General features: G+C 43.8%; 1 pseudogene across 1 annotated transcript; it reads right to left on the bottom strand.

The window, feature by feature from the left end:
• Positions 1–1,255: 1,255 nt before the first annotated feature.
• Positions 1,256–1,794, bottom strand: LOC148001117 (small ribosomal subunit protein uS15 pseudogene; annotated as a pseudogene). The gene has a single exon (XR_015638503.1). The product of XR_015638503.1 is annotated as a small ribosomal subunit protein uS15 pseudogene, transcript variant X2 (transcript).
• Between the last annotated feature and the right edge of the window lie 3,870 nt (positions 1,795–5,664).

The following is a 5,664-nucleotide window of genomic DNA, read 5'->3' as shown; positions in this document are numbered from 1 at the left end:
CCTTGATGCTGTCATTATCAACAGATTTATAGAATGAATCCAAGCAAACTTTTCTTAACGGTCAGATTTTTTTTTTCTTCCCAAAAGAAAACTCTGGGAAGAAAAAAATTAAATTATTCAGACTTTTAAAAAGTACTCAGAGCTTTTTTTTTTTAAAAAAAAATAGAAATAACTAAACGAAGTAAACTTCAGTTCTTACACTTGTCCATAAAGTCGAGCATTCTGTCAGGCACGTCATATTTCCATATCTTTTTGTTCATGATTTGTATAGAGATGCTTAAGTAAGCATACACACACACACACACACACACACACACACACGTGTGTGTGTCTGTGTCTGTGCGTGTAGGTGTGAATTTTTTCCAACACTATCGTAGGATACACTCCTGGAGGTTGTATAAATTTAAGAATCACATTTTTCCCCTCCTAACCCAGTATGATGAGGACACCTTGGAGTCTTGAGAAGAGAAGCCAGTGGGTCAGCTAAGAGTTTATCTGTCTTTCCATCCCATTAGATGGAGCAGGAGTTTCTCTCTCACAGCTTCTGATGATGTCTAGAAAGATAACCGTGTGCACCCCCTTAAGAGAAGAGAGACTGACTTTTGTGCAGTTCTTTCTTGTGCCTGTCTTTCCCCTCAGTGTTTAACTGAATTTCCGACGGCCTGTCTCCGGCTGTGATAAATCAGGAGTTTCTTTTTCCCACTCTGGACTCCATTATGACATCACAGTAGCTATACAAACCCCTCAGTGAAGCAAACAAAAGAATTTTTTATTTCTCCTTCATTGAATAAGGCTCCATTTTCTGTCACACTACAACCTTTTGACCTGTGTCCTAATGGCGCTGGTCACTCAAGGGCAGAAGTCCGGCCATAGGTTAAGTCTGTGTGTGTTTATATTGAGGAGGGGTCTGTTTGTACTCACTTCCTGTTATCTACGGCACAATGCGATTGCTGTCCCGGAGCCATGAGATCCTGCTTCTGAGCGAGCTCTTTCCCCAGAGATGTTAAAAGGAGGTTCCCTTGTCTCCGTCCCCTCAGTAGCCAGGCCTTTTTGTCTTTGCTGCAGCTGAACTGACAGTAGAGCCATCTTACCTTAAGAGGATCGTGGTTTGGGGGTGGTGGGGAGATGCGGGGGACGGGGTGGGGGCGGAGCAAGGCAAGTAATACGACTATTCCATGGGTTCCAACAGTTTGCCACTTTGCATTTCTTAACACCTGTGAGCCTCAACGTTGCTTTAAAATGTCCAGCCTCTGTTTCTCTGTTTGGTTCCTTTTTTTTTTTTTCTCAAAGTGATTTTATTGCTTGTGTACGCAACAGCATTTATGCCACCAGAGCAGAGGCTGTGGATGACTCATATTTCCAGTTGGGTGGGAGCACCCGCTTAGTCTTATAGTAGCGAACCAGCCGGTGAATTCTGCTCTCAATTAGAATCAGGCGGAATTTAGCATCCTTATCTTTTCTGTTCCTCTCAAGGCGCTTTCGGACAGCAACTGCTTTCTTAAATGGTAGAGATCCTCAGGAAGATCAGGGGCAAGGCCTTTGGACTTAAGGATTCTCAAGATTTTATTTCCGGTCACAAAACGGACCTGTGTCACACCATGTGAGTCCCTCAGGATCACACCTATCTGGGAAGGAGTCAGGCCTTTCTTGGCCAACTTGTAAATTTGTTCCTTCACATCATCAGACCACGTGGGCACGCTACGGCGGTAGGGCAGCGCCGACTGGAACAGGCCCTTCCGGGGAGCGTGCATGGCACCCACGATGGCGGAGGTCTGGAAGCAAAGAGGTGGTTCCTTTTTAAATATGCAAAGCAAATGCAAAACGTAAACAATGGATAGATCAGGTAAAAAGCAGACTATTGTGCAAAGGTCAGATTTAAATAAACAGAGATATGCAACTCCCACCTCTCTCTCTCTCTCTCTCTCTCTCTCTCTCTCTCTCTCTCTCAGTTTTATTCTTTAATCTTCTCTACTCACCTCACCTGCTCCTGCCCTCCTCCACACTCCTGCATTCTGCTTCAAGGAGAGGAGCACAGCGACCACTGCTAGAATGTACGCTAACAAATGGTGGCAGAAAGTGTTGAGGCATGAGAACAATTATCCGTACATACACACGCTCATTCGGAAGCTAACCAACCCAAGTGCATTCATCCCCTCTTCCTTCAGGTGGGCCAAGTACAGGGGAAAGTCAGTCAGCATGTCTGAGAGGCAGAAAACAATACAGTAGATGGGTGAAGACGGGGCCTGAAAGGGGCATGGCGTTCATCATCCCACCCGGGAAAGAAGTGGGGGACCTGTTCCCACTGGATCTCCTATCCTACTCGGGCCTCTCTGTGCTACCTATGGCCCGTGAGCAGGCACTGCACACTTAGCATAGCCCTGTACTCCAGAGCCCCATTGTCTTCGACTTATTCTTTAAGGATACCACAGAAAGGATATTTAACTTGGTACCTTTCCAAAACCGGTGATTTACTCTGTCCACTGGATCTCCGCTTCATGCCTGTGTAAGACCTAGAGATGGACATGGAATTTCCCACTGGGCCTCTACTTGGCTATATGGACAGATGATATGGGATCCTTCCTTCTTTCTCTCTTAAACCACAATTCCAAATTATGCATTTCCCTCTGTTGTGCAATCTCATGTTCCACTCCCCCGCCCCGCCCCCGGCCACCATATGCTGTGACAGATCACTCACTATAGCAGGCCATTATGAATGTCCCCCAGGTGGGAAGACTGCCTTACTGAGGCAGATTAATGATCATCCTGGAGTGGTTCCATCATCCTTTTTCCAGGAGCCAAACCCGGATGCTATTAAAAAAAAACGAGAGAGAGAGAGATACTTTAAAAAAAGAAACGCAGACATGAGCATAACTCGTGGAATGTTATACTTCCTGGTACCAGCCGTTCATCAAATTATGAGACGAAGCGAGAGGATTTATAATCCTTGAAATTTCATGTGAGCCCATGTTGTCACAAAGGTACTTCCCACCATATGGTCTATCCTTTTTGCAAGGTCCCAAGAAACCCACGAGAGCATCGAGTCCCGAGGGTTAATTTTATTTTGTCTGTTTACTTCCCATGGTATCAAGAGAGAAGCTGCAACGGAATCCTCCCTTTCCTCTTACTTTCTTTCTTCAAATAAAAGTGGTTCTTTCCCTAAAAATATAAGCTTTTCCTTCCCAACATGGTCTAGGATAGGATTTCTTAAATTTTCCTTCTCGTAAACTGCATAAAATATGAAATTGTGTCATTTTCATAAAAGGAACAAACACGGGGATAATCATATTAAACAAATTTTGTCATTCATAGAAAGACAAATATCATGTTTTCCTTCATTGTGTTCCCTAACATTTATACACACATAAAATAATGTATGTATGTGACATAGAAGTAGAAGGGAAACAGCCGAGGAGAACACTAGGAATAATGGGAGGGGAAGGCCAAAAAAGATAAAGGGCATAGAGAAGAAGATTTCAAAATATGTTTATACACTCACGTGAAAATAGCTTTATGTAACCCATGACCATGTATCCTGACTATACATACGGGAAAAAGTGTTATGTATACATGCATTTATATGTATATGTATATGCATATGCATATGTATATATACACATGCATATACATAACACATACACACACAATACACACACACAATACACACACAATACACACACACAATACACACACACACACAATACACACACACAATACACACACACACACACACACACACACACAAGTCTGTGGCTGAAGAGATGACTTAGGAGTTAAGAGTACTGGTTGCACATCTAGGGCACCAGGGTTCCATTCTCAGGATCCACATGTTGCTTCCAGTGTGGGATCTGACACCTTCTGGTCTCCAAGAGCACCAGGCATGTATGTGGTGTGTGTACATATGTGCAGCCAGAACACCCACAGCCCTAAAATAAGTTTTAAAAAGCAGAACAACATAATTCTGCCACAAAACCCACCTAAGATATTTGGTGTTTATTACCGGCGTGTTCACTCCCGTCTATCTTTTTCACCAAGAGAAGATTTTGAAAAGCTGAGACTGGCAGAAGAGTGACCAGGACAATGGGACCAGCCTGAATAAAACTGAAAAGAGGGGAAAGTGAAGTGGACAGCATACGGATAAAGGAGCAGCGAGCGCATCTGTGCAGTGTGAAGGGAGAGGGTGGAGATTTTGCGTAGCAAAATGTCTAGGAGCCAAAAGACCTGCTCCTTTTAACTTTTTTCCTTGAGGTTACCGTGTCTCAAATAGGTGTAGAACTTCTGTTGTACCAAGAGCCACGCAGGTGCTATTAAAGGATCAAAATGGAATTCCAACAGTCATTGAACGGAGAAATCAGAGCAAAAGACCTCTTCTGAATGTGCTACTCCCTCCGACACGAGGAGCTGGCTGCCTGCATATCCAATCCTACAGTAAATGAAGAACAGCTGGAGGTCCACAGAACATCGCACCTAGTCTGCGAGCGCCGAACCCTGATGAACTGTGGGAAGATCCACTACCACTGGCCTGGCAATCATTTCTCTCTTTCCAGGTGAGTGAACAGGTGAAGAAAACATGAGAAAGAGTGATTGATTTCCTATACTGCCCAAGAAATTAACCGCATATGAGAGTTAAAAAATGTGGAAGTGCAATATATAATGGTAATCGGGGGGTTATATTATCTTGTCTAATTTTAATCAACCCTTGACATACATACATAGAGATTTAACTAGTTGACTGATTAGTTCTTTTTCAGTTTGTGTGTTTTCAAGTGATTTGTGATCTTTTTTTTTTTTTAAATGTCTTTCTCTCTCTCTCTTTTATGAATCTCTGGCAAGTTGACATACATATGGTGAACATATGGCCTACCCCTAATTGATTTAATTCCAAGAGGACCCAGGGGAAAGCTCTGAGCACTGTCTGTTTGAGAGCTTTGGGGAATGTTTATTTCAGAGTGAAGGGTGAAAGTGTGATACCATCGGAGTGGTGCAACTGGAACACGCCAGGCATTACCCACACATGGCAGGGAGCAACGAGGATATAAATCACGAGGGTGAGTGGGACTGCAACTCTCTGAACTGGCACAGGAGCTGAAACGGGTGATGACTGTTTCAAAAAAAGTACATATATTGCTTATTCCCAGGGGAAAGCACATTGCCTAACTAACCAGCTCCCTGATCTCATACACACATGCGCACAGACACACACACACACACATGCATGGGTGCACACACACACACATGCATAGGTGCACACACACACACACATGCATAGGTGCACACACACACACACACACACTATACATACACAAGCACACACGCTTCCCCACACACACATTTATAAATCAAGCCTGCATTCCAGAATAGTTCTACATTTTCCTAACGCATCCTCCACCTGACAGAGATGATTCTGTAGCTAAACCGTGGCAGGAGAAATGGCTTGCTGGCCTGCACTCCTCCACAGACCGTTACTGCACATGTGTATATCTTCTGTTTGCTAGAAGGTTCTTAGATGATAACAACGCAGACGAAACTAAACCACAGTCAGGTTTACTGGGCTCTCTTGATTGTCCTCCCTGGTTCGGCTCCAACATTAAAGTCAAGTACCTGTGTTGGCCAGTAATGGACTTGCTTGTCTAACGTTTATTGGAATCTTAAGAAGGGTGACAAGAT

This window comes from Rattus norvegicus, chromosome 15, assembly GCF_021556685.1.
Source record: "Rattus norvegicus strain SHRSP/BbbUtx chromosome 15, alternate assembly SHRSP_T2T, whole genome shotgun sequence".
Taxonomy (NCBI): Eukaryota; Metazoa; Chordata; class Mammalia; order Rodentia; family Muridae; genus Rattus; species Rattus norvegicus.
The sequence above is the reverse complement of the archived record's forward strand: the minus strand, read 5'-3'. Positions and strand labels throughout refer to the sequence as shown.